This window comes from Macaca fascicularis, chromosome 4 (genome assembly GCF_037993035.2).
Source record: "Macaca fascicularis isolate 582-1 chromosome 4, T2T-MFA8v1.1".
NCBI lineage: Eukaryota > Metazoa > Chordata > Mammalia > Primates > Cercopithecidae > Macaca > Macaca fascicularis.
In genome coordinates, this window is record NC_088378.1 from 131,604,347 (window position 1) to 131,625,372 (window position 21,026).

Genomic DNA, 21,026 nt, shown 5'->3' on the forward strand with positions numbered 1-21,026 from the left:
AGTCCTAGCTGGAACAATTGGACAAGAGAATGAAATGAAGGGCATGCAAATTGAAAGGGAAGAAGTCAAATTATTCTTGTTTGAAGATACATTTGGAAAAACCTAGACTCCATCAAAATATTAACATTGATAGATAAATTCAGTAAAGTTGCAAGATACAAAATCAAAAATTAGTACCATTTCTACGATAGTGGCAAGTAATCTGAAAAAAAAGTAATCCCATTTACATTAGCTAAAATAGCTACAAATAAAATCAAATGCCAGGAATTAATTTAACCAAGGGAATGAAAGACATCTATAACTACAAAACATTGATGCAAGAAACTTAAGAGGACACAAAGATATTTCATGTTCATAGATTAGAAGAATTAATATTGTTAAAATGTTCATAATACACAAATCGATCTACAGATACAATGTAATTCCTGTCAAAATATCAATAATGTTCTTCACAGAAATATAAAATGCTATCTTAAAACTTATATAAAAGTGCTTGTTGGGGATATACAAAGATCTTTTACTATCAGAAAGCTCGTAAACATAATCTGCCACATCCACAGATTAATAGAAAAAAACAAATATTGAGAGAATTCTCCAGAGATCTCTTGTTTCTGCACATCTTGTGAGCAGAAGCTCCCATGGCATTTATTCCAAACTAACTTTTCAAGGATCACTGTATAGAAAATAGCCTTCAAAGATAGTGTCTCCTTCTGAAGCAGATGGCAGATTTTTTACAGTTCAATATAATAAATACGTCTCACTTCAGGGCAAATGTTAGACAGGTCTATTTCTTAGCCCATTTTAAAAGATGCAGGATTCCTCGCAGTGATACAATCCACTACATGTGCAGCAGCCACCTAGCCTTCCCTTTATTGCTCTCATGGGGCATGAGGGGCAAAGGGAAGCGGTGTGAACATGAACATGATGTTGCCTGCTGTGCCACAATAGTCCTTTTATCTCGTACCCGTGAGTCTCATGTCTTCTGCCAACATCTATAAAACTATAGCAGGCTAACTTACCGAGTAAAATCCCAAACTTTTCGTTTCTTGACAACTATCATCTCAAAATGTATAAGACAAAGAATGTAATAATACTCTACAACTATTTGTGATAAAAATTCTTATATAAGACAACATTAAAAACATTCTTTTTCAAATCAAGAGAAGAATTTTTACTGTAATTCAATGTTATATTGAAGATCCTAGTCAGTATAATAAAACAAATATATAGGCATAAGGATTGGAAAGGAGAAATTAACTCAAGAAACTCAATCTACAGACAAGTTATAAGAAAATATGCACATTAAGATGGCTGTAAGAATGGCATTCAAATAGTATATTCACATTTGGTTGTATATCCATATGCTAGTAGCAAATAATTTAAAAACGTAATCAAGATTCTGTTTAGAACACAAGTACAGAATATCAGGGATGTAAGAATAAATCCAACAAAAAATGTAAGGCCTCTAGGGAAAAAAAGCCCTAAATCTGAAATATCAAAAATGGAGAATTACAGCATGTTTATTAAAGGTTTAATGTTTAAATTTTATAGAACTGTCACAAACTTCATATAGAATAGTAAATATTCCAAGTATATCGTCCAATAAAAGAATAGGAAGGGTACATTTCTGTATCAAAAAAATAACCATGTTCTATTACACTGGTTGATATTGACAGGGGTAGACAAATTGACCAATGCAATAGAATAGGGAGTCCCAGAAACAGACCCTGAAAGTGAGATGTCGTGGGTGAGGGAATTTTTCATATAGCTGGATTATTTTAACCTTATGAGAAATAATTTAATGCCTACTTCACACCACACCCAATAATGTCATATGAATTAATAATTGACCTGTTTTCTTTCTTTTGCTTTTTTTAGGTAGTTTTTTGTTTTTTATTATTGTTATTATACTTTAAGTTCTAGGGTACGTGTGCACAATGTGCAGGTTTGTTATATGTATACATGTGCCAAGTTGGTGTGCTACACCCATTAACTCGTCATTTACAATAGGTATATCCGAATGCTATCCCTCCCCGCTCCCCCCTCCCCACCATAGGCCCTGGTGTGTGATGTTCCCCTTCTGTGTCCAAGTGATCTCATTGCTCAATTCCCAGCTATGAGTGAGAACATGTGGTGTTTGGTGTTCTGTTCTTGCGATAGTTTGCTGAGAATGATGGTTTACAGCTGCGTCCATGTCCCTACAAAGGACACGAATTCATCCGTTTTTATGGCTGCATAGTATTCCATGGTGTATATATGCCACATTTTCTTCATCCAGTCTGTCACTGATGGACATTTGGGTTGATTCCAAGTCTTTGCTATTGTGAATAGTGCTGCAATAAACATATGTGTGAATGAATAATTCACCTGTTTTCTACTGAGGGTTTAAGAAGCTTTATTTTTTGAGCCTGGGAGTTAAGAAAAACCTAAGACACATAAATATTGACTATGAAGGAAAATTAATAAACTTCATTAAAATTCACTTATAAACTATCAAAAGCTAAGAGAAATTATGAATTGATATTTTTGTAATATATACTCAAATAGTTTTCAGAATATGCAAAGAAGTCCTACAAATAAGTAGCAAATGGACAAAAGACATAAATGGGCATTTTACTGAAGGTAAAACAAAACCAATAAAATGAGATTTTTATTGGTGATAAAATGCCATCTCATTATGATCTTGACTTGCATTTTGGTATCCATTCAACTGCCAAGAACTTAAGTCTGACAATGCCAAGAGTTGGGAAAGCTGTGATTCTGTAAGATTTCTTACATCTTACGAACAATAACTTGAGAAGACAACATTAATGCCATAACTGATGAAATACTTCATATATATATATATATGTGTGTGTGTATATATATATACACACACACACACATACAGGAGAACTGTTAGATTATAAAGTGTTTTAATATTCAGTTTGAGGACATGCCACCAAATTCTTTTCCAAATATATCTGATCTCCTCTCTTCTTGTCAAATGTACAACCTAGCCCCTTTTGCTTACGTGGAGCCATAGGTCTAGTTGTGACCCATGAGTTGGGAGTAGAAGTGACACGTTTCTTCCATGCGAGGGCACTGAAATGTTGATTCCAGATTCTTCAGAACTTTTTCCCTCTGGCAGCTACTGTCAACCTTTCAGACAGTGACTGTTCTGTCAGCCTAGGTCCTTGATTCCGTATAATACATTCTTTCCTGTTGAATACAAAGGACATAGAGCAAAAGTGAGAAATAAGTCTTTGTAGATTTAAGCTGCTGAGATTTTGAGGGTTGCTTCTTACTACAGAATACCATGACCTATTCTGACTGATACATACAAATAGAAGACACGGACAAGGCTGTTTTATAGCACCAGTGTTCACAATGGCTTTGGAAACAACCCAAATACCTGTCCCCTGAAGGAGGATGACTAAACTGCAGTATATTTACTCAGAAGGTTATTCAGTCATCAGAGTAAAGTAACTACAGTGACATGTAACAATACATATGAGCGTTAGCAATATAAAGTGAAAGTAAATCCAAAAGTTAATTTATAAATATAATATATATTTTCATATATATAACAAGATGCACTTTTTAGAAAACTAAAATTCAAATACTTTCTAAGCATACATATAGGCATCATAAAATTACATAAAAAAGCAGAAAAATGATAACCACAAGTTTCAGAATGGTAGTTACCTGAGGTAGGAAGAGTCAAGGGCATAGGATGAAAACTGCATTGTTATATGTAAGCTGTTATCAAGACCTCGATTTTTGAGGAGTAGCAGAAGTATTTTATAAGTACGATATAATTAAAAATAGCTAAATGGCAGTTTATTCATGATTGAATGCTTGATGAACTAGAATCATAGCTAATTCATATTCTAAATCTATGTACCTGAGATTGTTACACATAATGACAGAACTGGTTCTATTGTCTCTATCTTTGCAGAAAGAGGAGCGTATATGTGGATGGGTTCTCAGTCACCCAAGGTTCAGTTAGAATACAAATGTGCACCCTTTACCAGCATTAAGTTTTGAGAGAAGGGTGACTTGTGACCGCAAGGATCTCTTTTTGATAGGATCCAAATCTGCCTGAACATTCATGTATCATATTTCTTCCATAAGGTTCTTAGTGATATAAATTCTTAGTTAAAGGCTGAGCAGGAGGTAATTTCTGCATGAAACAGGAAAATTAATGATGTAGTAATTACTTGATGACCATCTTACTCCTTTGTTCCTATTCTGCCAGGCATTGCTCCAAAGACTGGGGATGGGAATGGTATACAAGTACACTCAAGGCCGGGAAATCTTTTTGTTGAGATGTGCAGGCAAACAAAATGGGTGCTATGGGAAGTAAAGGAAGGTCCCTAATCCAGACTGCTAATGTGAGGAGAGGTGACCCCACCACCACCACAGCTGAGGCCTAAGGTACAAATAAGATCTATCCAGGTAAAAGTTTGGCATGATGGGGGGATTAAGGGTGGAAGACAAAAAGAGGGGTATCTCAGGCAGAAAGCAGTATGCAGCTTGAGGTTGCAGCAACAACCTCGAGGAGGTTTTTGTCAACTCTAAAGTTTAGTCTGGCTAGACAGAAAAGAACAAAAGGGAGAATGACCAGAGGAAATCTGAGAATAAACAGATTATGCAGGGCCTGGCATGAGTTAGATTTTAACCTGAGGGCAGTTAGTCACACTGGTGTGTGTGGATCAGAGGTGTGACATCAGATTTGCATTTCAGAAAAGTGACTCTGGGCTGCTGTGTGAAGGAGATACTTAGAGGGTGGATGAGGGTTCCCACAGGAAACAGCATACTTATGGGGTTCGATTGAAGAAATTTAGGGAACAGCTACTTCTCTAAGTGTAGGCAGATCAAGCCAACCACAAAGGGGACAGTAGCACCCAGGAAGTGGCAAGAACAGAGCCTTTACCACACCAAGACCAGAGGGTCAAGGTAGCACAGCTGTGTACCAGGGCTTGGTGGGACCTGGAGCCAGGAATGTGGCCGCCGAACAAGCTGTGGCTCTTGAGGAATGACACTGCCAAAACCATTCACGGAAGAAAGAGGGAGGGATACCCCAACTGCCACATCCTTCTAACCTCTGATTTCCTGCCCTTACCTCCCACTGGCCTAACCCAACCAGGAGACTGATGGCACAGTAACCCAGATGATGCAATCTGTGAAGGTCAGCCTCCTGGACATAGAAGGATGTAGAGGAGAAAACGTGCACAGGAGATTTATTATGGACTGCATGCTTGCATCCTCCACTCCCCAATTTATGTTGAAGCCCTAATCCCCAATGTGATGGTATTTGGAGGTAACTGGATTTAGATGAGGTCATGACGGTGGAACCCGTGATGAGATTATTATCCTTAGAACAACAGAGACTAGTCCTCTTCCACCCATATGAGGAAAAAACGACTTTGTAAGTTACGAATAGGGCCCTCACGAAGAAGAAAATCTGCTAGCACCTTGACTTTGGACTTCCCAGCCTCCAGAACTGAGACATAAATGTCCATCGTTTAAGCTACCCAGCCTATAGTATTTTGTTATGCCAGCTCAAGTTGACTAAGACAAATCTCTAGTGGTAATTCCAGCATTATGGTGGGCTGAACAGGGAGATGGCATAGCAGAGAATTGGGAAGATTTGAATGAGACCTAGTAAGTCCATCCAACTAGAGGGCTTGTTTCCAAGGGGTGATGACCACAGAAGAACTACAGACATGGTCCACAGAAGGGACCTCTTTTCCCCCTCCATGTGGGAATAAGAGAGCTCAGGAATATCTACCACCCTTTAGCACCCTCACTCCTCCTTAGGAGAGTAATGGTTAATGCAGTAGGTTAGAATCTGACATTCACAGGCCATGCTTCTCTGGTGGATAGGTACACATGTCAGTGCTCTTAGGCAGAATGGCTTTCCCTCACTCTCTTCTTTACAACCAGCATCCACATCCTATGATGGCCTTGACCATGGGTAGAACTAATCAGCTGAGCCAGGGTCCCTCAGATGCTCTGGCTGTATATCTCACCCAGTGATCCTGGGCATGTGCTTCTGCTCTGTAGGCCAGATCTCCCCTCTAAGGGTATAATGTTAGACTTGAAGGGTTGTAGGAGGGGAGGGAGGATGTTTGGGAATTTGATCATGGTTTAGACCCAAGTCACATTTTTCGGGCCACCACCCTCAACAATAAAGTTTATAGCTTGATCTCGACTGAGATGTCCCTGGTGTCCCTTTCAATTAGTTGTGAGATAAGACAGGAAATACAATGAATATCTCCAAAGACCCCACCTGTGGGTTGTCCACATGTTATGTGATACCAGAGTCATATCGGCTTCTGACTGAACCTCCCAGAGGTTGAACATTTATTCAACTAGCAAATGTTCACTAATGTCCTGCACAACAGGTAAGATTTCTAAATGGTAGCTGGGAAGCTGTCTTTTTATCCGAAAAGAAGAGCTACATGACTGGGGGCTGCCATTCTTTTCACAAAGTGGATCAAAGGGAAATGGTTGTGCTCCAAATCAGAGGTGTGTGGTTACCACATTATATATGACTAGAATCATAAAAGCAGCTGAGTGTTCAATATATATTTGTGTGTGTAATCACTTGGATATGCCAAGTTTACTTTATGCCTGTTTTCTTTACTGCAATAGAGAGGATCTAATACAGGCCTCTATAGTGTATGAAACAGCATGGGCCCAGAGGAAGGTCAACAAATAATGTAGACCAGAAAGGAGAAAAGAGTCCAGTAAGGGATGCAGCAATTGATGATACAAAGTTCATGCCATGCATCTGGAGCTTGAAATGTTTGTAAACTTATCTTAATATAATAGCCTACCAGCCACTTTAAATTTATCCATGCCTACTTGTCCCAGAAATGATTGAGTATCCATATCATAAATTATTTGCAATTTGTAGCAACCATTCTCTTTATAAAGCCTAAAGATCAAGAACCCCTTTGAGTATTATTGACAATTAAAGATGTTTAGTTCAGGTATCTCAGCACCAGAACCTTCTCTGTAATGAAAGATGTGTATTTCTACCCAAGAGCATCACATTTAGATATTCAGAAGTAGCTGATTTATAAACACCGGGGATTAGTTACAAGAAGCTAGCAATCCCAGTGTTTTTGTTTTAGCATCTTTTTGTGAAGGAACTCAGACTAAGATCTGAGTGCACGTAGTTTATTTTGGATGTGATTGCAGGAAACTGGTTGTGGAGTGAGACAAAGGAAGCAGTCAACAAAGGCTACCTTAGTCACCACTGTAACTCCTGGAGATTAATCCTGTTGAAGGATTCTGGGAGCCACAGTAGGAAACAAGCCTCAGAGTTATGCCACATACGAGGCAAGGGAGCCAACACCAACTCCCATCAGTCAATAGTTGAGGGCTCCTAGTGTATGTGTGAATCCACTGTTGGTGGATAGAGGAAGTCCTCAGGCTAAGAAGCAGGTGCTGGTGAACGGGAGTCAGGCGAGCATGCCCTGAAATGGAAGGGGCTGACAGAGTCTGGGCAGGGTACCAGGAGTGTCTGCTACATGCAACCACAGATCTTTGGCCCTCTCTACCATTATTTAGAGGGCCTGGATGGAATGAGTGCCTAGATGACACAGAAGGGCACTGGGTGATTATATTGGACCAGACCAGCAGGAGGACATAACCCACTGAGTATCCTGATATGAGTCAAGGACACTGCACTGGAGACTTTACAGCAAGACGTTCCTGACCACCTTACTTATATTCCAATGTAAGAACCCAGGGTTATCAAGAAACAGGAAGCTAGAGCCCTAAATACTCTGGTCTGACCCTGGTCTCCCGTGGTCATGTCTAAATTGTTCAGACCTGAGTGTCTCTTTTACAGGGGATTTCATGTGTTTGGAAGGATTCTTTCTCCTAAGCCTGTTGTCTTAAAAGTACCCTGATTTCTCAAGCAAATATCAATCCATAATACTTGGAAGGAAGGTTCTCTTGGCTCCTTATGCACTTCACCCTCCAAGTTTCCCAATGCTGGATCCTAATCTAGAGAATCTGTTCCTTATGTTGCAAGTTACGTGAAACCAAACTTAAATGAATGTCCAAAGATTGACATCCAAACAATGCTTCTCAAATTGTGGTTCTGAGATCCCCTGCCCCAAGAGCTGGAGGAACTTGTTTAAAAGGTGGATTTGGGGACTCCATTCCACACCCATTGAATCTGAATCTGAGTCTCTGAGAAGATAGCTGCACCTATTTTTTTTTTTTAAAGAAATTCCATTTATTTTTGGCTATTGGGGCAATGTCATCTTTTCAATATGAAGAAAAGCAAGTTTAACACATAGAAATCTCAAATGTAGGATAGAATAAAACCAAGTGTAGGGGCAGGAGAAGCAACAGCAGAAAGAAGATATGAGATGTTGCAGAAAAGATGGAGGAGGCTTCCCCTCTCCTCTGGGGATTGACTCAAAGGCTGATATGGCAGTATATACCACTACATAGTGAGGGATGTTAATTCCTTTTCAGGGGTAAGAAAAGGTGGAGATTAGGACATTTCTGGAAGCTTAGGGACCAGAGATGGTCTCTTGTCCCCACCTGATCCCTTTTCTCTAATCTGAGATGTGCTTGAAGAGCTCCTGGATGGCCATGTTGTTCCCAATAGAAACAGCAGAAGTTTTCAGACCACGAGATGGAATGTCATGTACTGTGTTTTTGATGTTGTTGGAGATTCATTCCACAATATAGCTGCTGCTGTTTTTTGCAGATTAAGCATTTTCTCATTGACCTCTTTCATGGACATCTGACCACTGAAGATGGCAGCCATGGGAAAGTATCATCCATGGTGGGGTTCACAGGCAGTCATCATGTTCTTGCCATTGAAGATCTGCTGGGTAAACTCAGGCATTGATAGAGCTCGATACTACTGGCTTCCATGGCTGGTGAGAGGGGAAGAGCTAGGCATAAAGAAATGGAGATGTGGGAAAGGGACCATGTTGACTGCCAACTTTCAGAGGTCAGCATTCAGCTGTGCAGGGAAGCAAAGGCAGGTGGTGACACTGTTCATGGTGGCTGAGATGAGGGGGATCATATCCCTGTAGGTTGGTGTGGTCTGCTTCAGAGCGTGGGAGCAGATGTTATAGAGGGCTTCGTTGTCAATGTAAAATGTGCTGTGTGAATTTTCTCTCAACTAGACAGAGTGATATTATAGGGTTCAACCACGGTGTCATTTTGGGTGAAGGCACAACACTGAAGATGTTCACAATGCAATCAGGGTACTCTTCTCAGATCTTGCTGATGAGAGTGTCCATTCCAGAGCCTGGGTGCCCACTCAGCGAGTGGGTCACCTAGAAGACTTGCAGGCAGTCACAGTTCTCTGCCTCCTTCCATAGTGAAATAGAGAAAGAAAAGAAAATTATGATTACCTAAAATTGCTGTTTAAGCTGAAATAGGCTTTTGGTAACCACACTGCCCCTCCCCGCAACCCCAAAATGTTGAGGCTAAGAAAGAATATTAACTGCTTCACTGTGAAACATTAGCCATGTCTCTGCTCTACATGTTTTGTAAGTTCTGTAAGTTCCTGTTTTTCTTGCCGCGTAGCACAAGGTAACAAGACAGATAAGTGTGAGCTGCAAACATGTTTTCTAAGATGTAAGACCTGTCACATGATTAACTGCTTTTGTTTGAGCTTCTGTAAGCCCAATTCCTGCTTCACCTTTTTCCCGCCTCAAGATACTTAAAAGGGCCTGTCCCTCTCTGTTCAGGGCTCAGACTTCCTGGATGCGAGTCCACTGAGCCAGTGTACACCTTAATCCTCCTGTAACCCTATTGGTCTCTCTAGTTCTGATTTCCCAGTACATTTTCTGGGGGCTCATCCGGGATTGGAGATGGCAAATTTTGTCTCCTTTGCTTGTGGGATTGGAGCCCAGGCTGGGGCAGACCCAAGACCCTAGGCACCAACGGGAAAACTTCAGCCCAGAGAGGAGATCAACTCTCCCATGTCCTGGTGCCCTTCCCTGATAGTGCAACAGAACCAAAAAAGTGGCTGCAGGATGATTCCAGGAGCAGTGTGCATTCTTCAGAACCACAGTAAGGTTTGGGGCCCCAAGACGGGACCCCTCGCATAAACACAGAAGGGGAGACTGATTGCCTCCCAGTGTTTAACTACTAGTTTGACATAGAGGGGCTGAGAGTGGAGAGGATGGCTCACCGATTCGGATGAAGCTTACACCCCCACTGACACACGACATGAGAGAGGCTTGCTAAGTTGGCTTAGGAAAGGAAACAAAAACTGAAGGTGGTGAGAGTGGCTTGCCACCCCAATTAAGGAACAGGTACTGGGAGTGAGGAGGTGTGTGAAAGTGTGTGAAAGAGACAGTTCCAGGAGGGACCATTGCGGCGTGTGATGTGGGGAGGCACAGATCTTAGTGTTGACTGTGTGCCCCGAAGCAAGTGTGTGACTGAGCAGGCCTAGGCGGATCTGCATATGGCTGATAGGAGCTGCCTTATGACTGCAGCAGTCGTAACAGGAATAAGGTACTGTCCTAGCTAAGTGGTGCCTGAAACTCCCATAATAGGAACCAGTCAGATCAGTCCGACACAAAAGGCTGAGTGACTACGCATCATAAAGGGAGGAATGGGAGGAAATTTTCAACCTACTCCATTGGAGTGGATGTCAAAGAATTTTAAGAAAGGTTTTGGAGGAGATTATGGAGTTAAAGTGATCCCCCAGTGGTTGAGAACTCTCTGTGAATTAGAATGGCCTTTTAATGCAGGTGGCCAGCTGAAGGAACAATAGATAGGGAAGCAGTTGGCCATGTATTTCGGGTGGTAAGTGGAGTCAAGGATAGCCTTGGCATCCAGATCAATTTACATACATTGACTCCTGATTAAATGTGGTCCAGATTCACCCCGAATGGCTATAGCCTTGTTTGGCAAACTATTGTAAAGCCTTAGTGGCCCAGGATGAGCTTAAGGTGATAGAAAAGCCAATTATGCCAGGGACCTCAGAAGAAAAGAAAAAGTAAGAGGAGAGCCAGGAAAAGCAGGTCCTACAAGCACCTCCAGAGGAAAGAGGTTCCTCCCATTATGTTCCAATACACCTGCCCTTGTCAGGGCTAGGACAGGGTACAGAGCAAATGGCCCTTGAGGAATCAGCCTCAGAGGAAAGCAAGTCTCCAGCATCACCCCACAGAGGAGAGCCTGAATCCCTGCCCATGAAAGCTAAAGAGGGAAAACAAGGTGATGTAGCAAGCCACCTCCAGTCTGGCCACACCCGAGTCTTACAAATGCCCCTCTGTGAGACGTGAGCACGAACTTATAATGACCAGGCCAGGTTGAGGGAGGGCAGTGGATTTTCATCTACCAGCCCTTCTCTATGACAGACCACCTAAATTGGAAACAACATACTTCCTCCCATATGGAGATGCCCCAGGCTCTCATAGACTTGATGAGGTCCATTTTGCTTACTCATAACCCCACCTGGCCAGACTGCCAGCAGCTCCTTCTGACACTGCTTAATACAGAAGAGCACTGGAGAGTGACACAAGCAGCTCTCTGGTGGTTAGAGAACAATGTGCCAGGTGGCACAAATGATGTCCTGCATTATGCCCAGGAGCTGTTCCTAGAGACAGATCCTAACTGGGACCCAAATGAGGCAGGGGAGCTCCAACACCTGCAAGGGTACCGAGAAGCACTGTTAAATGGAATAAAAGCAGGTGGGAAGAAGGCCATGACAATAGGAAAGATTTCAGAGGCCCTACAAAAGGCTAATGAAAGCCAAAGTCAGTTCTACAAGAGGCTCTGTGAGGCATACTGGCTCTATACTCTATTTGATCTGGAGGCTGTTAAAAATCAGCACATAGTGAATACCTCATTTGTTGGCCAGGCACAAGGTGACATTAAGCAAAAGCTTCAAAAATGGGAAGGTTTCACAGGCATAAATGGTACTGAGCTTATAGAGGTGGCTACCAAGGTGTATGTCAACTGTGAGCAACAAGAAAAGAAGGAATCTGAGCAGAGGATTAAGAAAAAGGTCAAGCTATTGGTGGCAGCCCTGGTTGAGAAACTGGCATAATGAGGGGACGCAGTCGTGGTCGTGAAAGAGGTCAGGCTAGACCAAGATTTGAAGGCCAGATTAGGCTGGAGAGGGATCAATGTGCACTATGCAAAACGGACACTGGAAGGATGAATGTCCACAGAAAGATAGAGGAAATAGCTGTGACCAGGGAATATGGCTAGAGCCACCAGTTGCCAGCCATTGTGTTCTAAAACCAGACGCTCACCTGATAGCCTGCAGCCTTTGCTAGGCTTATGAGGACTGAGGCAGACCAGGCTCTATTTCTTCAAGCCCCAGGAGCCTATGGTCTTAGTAGAGGCAGGGACCAATGGATGGACTTTATGGTAGATACAGGAGCTGAATATTCGGTAGTGACCCAACCTGTAGGGCCACTATCCAAGAATTATACAACTATTATTGGGGCAACCAGAATGTCTGAAAAAGAGGCCTTTCTGTCTGTCCAGGAGGTGCGTTATTGGAGGATGGGAAGTCAGCATAAGTTTTCTGTACCTCCCACACTGCTCAGTCCCCTTGCTAGAAACAGACTTACTCCAAAAACTACAGGCACAAATTTCCTTCGGGCCACAAGGAATCATATCCTTAAACTTCAGTCAGCCAAAGGCTATGGTGTTAGCCCTCACACTCCCAAAGGCCAAGGAGTGGAGACTCTATGCAGAAGTACCACTTAAGCCAAGACTGCCAGAACCTCTTGAAATATATGGGCTAACTACTAAAATACCTGGAGTGTGGGCAAAGGACAACCCACCAGGGCTGGCTGTACATCAGGCACTAGTCCTAGTAGAGCTAAAACTGGAAGCCTCCCAGTACGAGCTCACCAATACCCAATTTTCATAGAAGCCATCTGAGGTGTTCAAAAGCATATAGACCAGCATTTCAAGCACGGAATCATAGTTAAATGCAGGTCACCTTGGAACATTCCTTCATTGCCAGTTCAGAAGCCGTCTGGTAACTACAAGCCAGTGCAGAATTTGTGTGCTATAAACTGGGTTATGGAGATAATCCACCCAGTGGTGCCCAACCCATACACCTTAATGGGATAAACACCAGCTAGTGCAACCTGGCTTATTTGCTTAGACCTAAAAAATACATTCTTTTATCTCTAGCTGGCACCAATAAGCCAGCCTATGTTTATATTTCACTGGGATGAAACACAGCACACTTGGACAAGGCTCCCACAGGGGTTCAAGAATTCCCCTCCAATCTTTGAAGAAGTGCTGGCATCACATCTCAGAACTTTTGACCCAACTAATGACAAATGCATCCTGCTGCAGTGCATAGACAATCTACTTGCAGCCCCTACTTGGGTGGACTGCCTACAGGGCACTAAGAAGCTCCTCTGCCTTTTGTGGAAAGCAGAATATAAAGTATCTAAGAAAAAGGCACAGATCTGTTCAGAAGGAGTCAAATATCTAGGTTTTGAAATAAGTCATGGGAAACATGAACTTGACAGTGAACGAAAGCAGGGCTGTGTGGTGACTTCTCACCCCAACCACCCGGCGTCAAGTAAGTTTTTAAGAGCAGCAGGTTTTTGCCGCATTTGGAGTCCAAACTTCTCACTTATGGCAAAACCCCTATATGAAGCCACAAAGAGGGGAAAAAGGGAGTCCCTCCTTTGGGAGGCTGACCAATAAACCTTTTTTTTTTTTTTTTAATTTATTTATTATTATACTTTAAGTTGTAGGGTACATGTGCATAACGTGCAGGTTTGTTACATATGTATACTTGTGCCATGTTGGTGTGCTGCACCCATCAACTCATCATTTACATCAGGTATAACTCCCAATGCAATCCCTCCCCCCTCCCCCCTCCCCATGATAGGCCCCTGTGTGTGATGTTCCCCTTCCTGAGTCCAAGTGATCTTATTGTTCAGTTCCCACCTATGAGTGAGAACATGCAGTGTTTGGTTTTCTGTTCTTGTGATAGTTTGCTAAGAATGATGGTTTCCAGCTGCATCCATGTCCCTACAAAGGACACAAACTCATCCTTTTTGATGGCTGCATAGTATTCCATGGTGTATATGTGCCACATTTTCTTAATCCAATCTGTCACTGATGGACATTTGGGTTGATTCCAAGTCTTTGCTATTGTGAATAGTGCTGCAATAAACATACGTGTGCATGTGTCTTTATAGCAGCATGATTTATAATCCTTTGGGTATATACCCAGTAATGGGATGGCTGGGTCATATGGTACATCTAGTTCTAGATCCTTGAGGAATCGCCATACTGTTTTCCATAATGGTTGAACTAGTTTACAATCCCACCAACAGTGTAAAAGTGTTCCTATTTCTCCACATCCTCTCCAGCACCTGTTGTTTCCTGACTTTTTAATGATCGCCATTCTAACTGGTGTGAGATGGTATCTCATTGTGGTTTTGATTTGCATTTCTCTGGCCAGTGATGATGAGCATTTTTTCATGTGTCTGTTGGCTGTATGAATGTCTTCTTTTGAGAAATGTCTGTTCATATCCTTTGCCCACTTTTTGATGGGGTTGTTTGTTTTTTTCTTGTAAATTTGAGTTCTTTGTAGGTTCTGGATATTATCCCTTTGTCAGATGAGTAGATTGCAAAAATGTTCTCCCATTCTGTAGGTTGCCTGTTCACTCTGATGGTAGTTTCTTTTGCTGTGCAGAAGCTCTTTAGTTTAATGAGATCCCATTTGTCAATTTTGGCTTTTGCTGCCGTTGCTTTTGCTATTTTAGACATGAAGTCTTTTCCCATGCCTATGTCCTGAATGGTACTACCTAGGTTTTCCTCTAGGATTTTTATGGTATTAGGTCTAACATTTAAGTCTCTAATCCATCTTGAATTAATTTTCGTATAAGGAGTAAGGAAAGGATCCAATTTCAGCTTTCTACTTATGGCTAGCCAATTTTCCCAGCACCATTTATTAAATAGGGAATCCTTTCCCCATTTCTTGTTTCTCTCAGGTTTGTCAAAGATCAGATGGCTGTAGATGTGTGGTATTATTTCTGAGGACTCTGTTCTGTTCCATTGGTCTATATCTCTGTTTTGGTACCAGTACCATGCTGTTTTGGTTACTGTAGCCTTGTAGTATAGTTTGAAGTCAGGTAGCGTGATGCCTCCAGCTTTGTTCTTTTGACTTAGGATTGTCTTGGAGATGCGGGCTCTTTTTTGGTTCCATGTGAACTTTAAAGCAGTTTTTTCCAATTCTGTGAAGAAACTCATTGGTAGCTTGATGGGGATGGCATTGAATCTATAAATTACCTGGGCAGTATGGCCATTTTCACGATATTGATTCTTCCTATCCATGAGCATGGTATGTTCTTCCATTTGTTTGTGTCCTCTTTTATTTCACTGAGCAGTGGTTTGTAGTTGTCCTTGAAGAGGTCCTTTACATCCCTTGTAAGTTGGATTCCTAGGTATTTTATTCTCTTTGAAGCAATTGTGAATGGAAGTTCATTCCTGATTTGGCTCTCTGTTTGTCTGTTACTGGTGTATAAGAATGCTTGTGATTTTTGCACATTAATTTTGTATCCTGAGACTTTGCTGAAGTTGCTTATCAGCTTAAGGAGATTTTGGGCTGAGACAATGGGGTTTTCTAAATATACAATCATGTCATCTGCAAAGAGGGACAGTTTGACTTCTTCTTTTCCTAACTGAATACCCTTGATTTCTTTCTCTTGCCTAATTGCCCTAGCCAGAACTTCCAACACTATGTTGAATAGGAGTGGTGAGAGAGGGCATCCCTGTCTTGTGCCAGTTTTCAAAGGGAATTTTTCCAGTTTTTGCCCATTCAGTATGATATTGGCTGTGGGTTTGTCATAAATAGCTCTTATTATTTTGAGGTACGTTCCATCAATACCGAATTTATTGAGCGTTTTTAGCATGAAGGGCTGTTGAATTTTGTCAAAAGCCTTTTCTGTATCTATTGAGATAATCATGTGGTTCTTGTCTTTGGTTCTGTTTATATGCTGGATTATGTTTATTGATTTGCGAATGTTGAACCAGCCTTGCATCCCAGGGATGAAGCCCACTTGATCATGGTGGATAAGCTTTTTGATGTGTTGCTGAATCCGGTTTGCCAGTATTTTATTGAGGATTTTTGCATCGATGTTCATCAGGGATATTGGTCTAAAATTCTCTTTTTTTGTTGTGTCTCTGCCAGGCTTTGGTATCAGGATGATGTTGGCCTCATAAAATGAGTTAGGGAGGATTCCCTCTTTTTCTATTGATTGGAATAGTTTCAGAAGGAATGGTACCAACTCCTCCTTGTACGTCTGGTAGAATTCAGCTGTGAATCCATCTGGTCCTGGACTTTTTTAGGTTGGTAGGCTATTAATTATTGCCTCAATTTCAGAGCCTGCTATTGGTCTATTCAGGGATTCAACTTCTTCCTGGTTTAGTCTTGGAAGAGTGAAAGTGTCCAGGAAATTATCCATTTCTTCTAGATTTTCCAGTTTATTTGCGTAGAGGTGTTTATAGTATTCTCTGATGGTAGTTTGTATTTCTGTGGGGTCGGTGGTGATATCCCCTTTATCATTTTTAATTGCATCGATTTGATTCTTCTCTCTTTTCTTTATTAGTCTTGCTAGTGGTCTGTCAATTTTGTTGATCTTTTCAAAAAACCAACTCCTGGATTCATTGATTTTTTGGAGAGTTTTTTGTGTCTCTATCTCCTTCAGTTCTGCTCTGATCTTAGTTATTTCTAGCCTTCTGCTAGCTTTCGAATGTGTTTGCTCTTGCTTCTCTAGTTCTTTTAATTGCGATGTTAGAGTGTCAATTTTAGATCTTTCCTGCTTTCTCTTGTGGGCATTTAGTGCTATAAATTTCCCTCTACACACTGCTTTAAATGTGTCCCAGAGATTCTGGTATGTTGTATCTTTGTTCTCATTGGTTTCAAAGAACATCTTTATTTCTGCCTTCATTTCGTTATGTACCCAGTAGTCATTCAGGAACAGGTTGTTCAGTTTCCATGTAGTTGAGCGGTTTTGATTGAGTTTCTTAGTCCTGAGTTGTAGTTTGATTGCATTGTGGTCTGAGAGACAGTTTGTTATAATTTCTGTTCTTGTACATTTGCTGAGGAGTGCTTTACTTCCAATTACGTGGTCGATTTTGGAGTAAGTACGATGTGGTGCTGAAAAGAATGTATATTCTGTTGATTTGGGGTGGAGAGTTCTATAGATGTCTATTAGGTCTGCTTGCTGCAGAGATGAGTTCAATTCCTAGATATCCTTGTTAACTTTCTGTCTCGTTGATCTGTCTAATGTTGACAGTGGAGTGTTGAAGTCTCCCATTATTATTGTATGGGAGTCTAAGTCTCTTTGTAAGTCTCTAAGGACTTGCTTTATGAATCTGGGTGCTCCTGTATTGGGTGCATATATATTTAGGATAGTTAGCTCTTCCTGTTGAATTGATCCCTTTACCATTATGTAATGGCCTTCTTTGTCTCTTTTGATCTTTGATGGTTTAAAGTCTGTTTTATCAGAGACTAGTATTGCAACCCTTGCTTTTTTTTGTTCTCCATTTGCTTGGTAAATCTTCCTCCATCCCTTTATTTTGAGCCTATGTATGTCTCTGCGTGTGAGATGGGTCTCCTGAATACAGCAGACTGATGGGTCTTGACTCTTTATCCAGTTTGCCAGTCTGTGTCTTTTAATTGGAGCATTTAGTCCATTTACATTTAAGGTTAAGATTGTTATGTGTGAACTTGATCCTGCCATTATGATATTAACTGGTTATTTTGCTCGTTAGTTGATGCCGTTTCTTCCTAGCCTCGATGGTCTTTACATTTTGGCATGTTTTTGCAATGGCTGGTACCGGTTGTTCCTTTCCATGTTTAGTGCTTCCTTCAGGGTCTCTTGTAAGGCAGGCCTAGTAAGAAAATCAAAAAGGCCTGCTTTCAGTCCCCAGGGTTGGGACTGCCAGATCAAACCAAGGGCTTCTTTCTGTATGTCCATGAATGGAAAGGAATGGCTATAGGGGTCCTAACTCAAATTATGGGGTCGTGGCATCGACCTGTGGCATACTTATCTAAACAACTAGAACTGTTGGCACACTTATCTAAACAACTAGACCTGTTGGCACTAGGCTGGCCTCCTTGTTTCAAAGTGTTAGCCACCACAGCTCTGGTGTCACAAGAGGCTAACCAATTGGCCGTAGGACAAAAATTGATTATTCAAGTGGCACACACAGTTACCACCTTAATGGATCAGAGAACATCATTAGCTATCATCAAACCCAAGAATGACTAGATATCAAGGACTCTTATGTGAAAATCCTCACATCATTATAGAGACTGTAAATACACTAAACCTAGCTACTCTGCTGCCCATAGACCAAAACTCCCCCTACCTCAGTATTACTGTGTGGACGTAGTAGATGAGGTGTTCTCCAGCTGAAGGGACTTAAAAGACCACCTCCTTCGTGGCCCAGATGCTGAGTACTTCATGGATGGAAGCAGATTTGTCTCAGACAGGGTCTGTTGAGCTGGGTATACAGTACTGACATGGGATTCCATGGTAGAGGCACAGTCTCTACCCACCAGGACTTCAGCTCAAAATGCAGAACTGATGGCTCTAACAAGGGTCCTGCTGTCAGCCAAAGGAAAAGTGGTCAATATTTTTACTGACTCTATGCCTTTGCCACATTACATGTCCATGGAGCCATATATTTTTTAAAAGCATAACATCAAAAAAGGACACAAACATAAAGGGTATAGATATAGGAGACAGAAAAAATAATGGCCTCCTGAGAGAATGAAGTACCATGGCCCAGCCACCTGGGCAGAGGATGAAACATGGGGGTATCATACCTCCATTTATGTGATAAATTGTATCATATGGTTACAGGCTGTTCTTGAAGTTATAACCAATGAAACGTCAAGGGCCTTGAATTTGCTGGCCGTGCAAGCCACACAGATGAGAAATGCCCTTTATCAAAATAGGTTAGCACTAAACTACCTCCTGGCCTCAGAAGGAGGAGTATGTGGGAAGTTTAACTTAACAAATTGCTGTCTAGAAATTGATGATAATGGACAAGCTGTCATGGAAATCACTGCTAGGATGCAGAAATTAGCTCATGTTTCAGTTCAAACCTGGAAAGGCTGATCTCCAGACTCCCTTTTCAGAGGATGGTTTTCATCTTTCAATGGATTTAAAACCTTAATAGGAGGGTTTATGCTTATCCTTGGCAGATGCTTAGTACTCCCTTGTCTTCAGCCTCTTCTATTCAGGAGTATACAGTCAACTGTAGAAGCAATTGTGGCCAGACATACTACCACCCAAATAATGGCCTTAACTAAATATCAGCCTCTACCCAAGGAAAAATATGTGCCAACCCAGGAAGAAACAAATGATAGTGGTGCCTTCTATTAAAATCCATCTATAAAAGGCACCAAAGAGGGGAATGAAAGAAAATTATTATGATTACCTAAAATTGCTGTTTAAAGTTAGGCTGAAACAGGCTTTTGTTAGCCAGCCCCCCCATGCCTCCCTGCCCGCCCACAATCCCTCACCAACCAAAGTTTAAGTTAAAGAATATTAACTGCCTCTCTCTGAAACATTAACCATATCTCTGCTTTGCTTATTTTGTAAGTTCTGTAAGTTCCTGTTTTTGTTACTGAGCAGCTGCAAGGTCACAGGCAGACAAGCACGAGCTGCAAAACATGTTTACCTTTTCTAAGATATAAGACCTGTCACATGATTAACTACTTTTGTTCTTGCTTCTGTAAGTCCACTTCCTGCTTCACATTTTTCTCACCTCAAGACACTTAAAAGGGTCTGTCTGTCTTTGCTCGGGGCTCAGACTTTCTGGATGCAAGTCCTCTGAGCCATTGTACACCTTAATAAATCCTCCTGTAACCCTTTCTATCTCTCCAGTTCTGATTTCCCACTACAGTACCACATCCAGGATGGAATCAACCAGCTAAGCCCCTTCTGTGTAGTGGCCTTTGGCCCAGTTGTTGCCAGCCCCAGACTGCCCAGAAACAAAGTTGTCTCATCTAAAGATCTGGCCAAAAGGACCTAAGCAAACAGAGTCCATGGTCCCAGGTTCTAGATCCACCAGGATGGCATGAGGAACATACTTTACACCTGTGGCTTCATCATAGTGCACAGAGATGCGGTCCAGCTGCAGATCGCTGTCCCCATGGTAGGTGCTGGTGGGGTCGATGCCATGTTCATCACTGATCACTTTGCAGAATTTGGCACTGATCTAGTTGCCATAGTGACTGGCCTGGATACGCACGATTTCCCTCATGGCTAAAATTTAATTTTTTTGTTCACCTCAGGGTATCTATGGGGCAAGAAAACATGTAATTTTTTTTTCTCTGTTGGTCACAGGCTAGAGGGCTGGAATGTGCCACAGAGGCTGGAGCCAGCAAGGTGTGAACACGGCAGAGGAAGGTTGAGAGGAAGAAAGCAGCTACACCTTTAAGAAGCAACCTAGATGATTTTAATACATGACCTAGACTCGTGGTTCTCAAATTTTGCTACACATTTGAATCACCTGGAGCACTCCAACTCCCAATGTTCAGGTCACACCCAAAGCCAATTAAACCTTCTGGCTAATGTCCAGATCTCACTCCTGGATTTTGGCTTAAGACTCCCCAGGTGATTTCAGTGTTCAGCCAACTTTGAGAACTAGTGACCTGACCTATAGCTAGTAAAGATAAAGCAGTTACATGATTGACTTTGAGAACCTCGGTTTTCTCAGACATTAAAGAATTTTTGAAAAACAGACCCTTCTTTCCTTCTGGCCTTAGAAATCTTATTTAAGATTTTCAATTTATAGGTGAGGAAGCTGAGTCCTAAAAGGTAAAACTGAAGTGGCTAAACAGCTAATTAAATTGATATTTCTTTTTTTATTCAATATAATAAGTGTTCTTAAAAGTTTAGTGCCAATATTCAGTGTTTAAGTCATTGTCAGATGGAAAATCAGTTTTGTGTTACCCTAATATTCCAGGCATCTCCAGTGCATGATTTTAAAAGTATTTTTAGGCCAGGCATGGTGGCTCATTAGCCAGGCGT

The 21,026-nt window shown here is 41.6% G+C and overlaps 1 pseudogene; it reads right to left on the reverse strand.

The window, feature by feature from the left end:
• Window positions 1-8,570: 8,570 nt before the first annotated feature.
• On the reverse strand, window positions 8,571-20,256 carry LOC102142612 (tubulin beta chain-like; annotated as a pseudogene).
• Window positions 20,257-21,026: the final 770 nt, after the last annotated feature.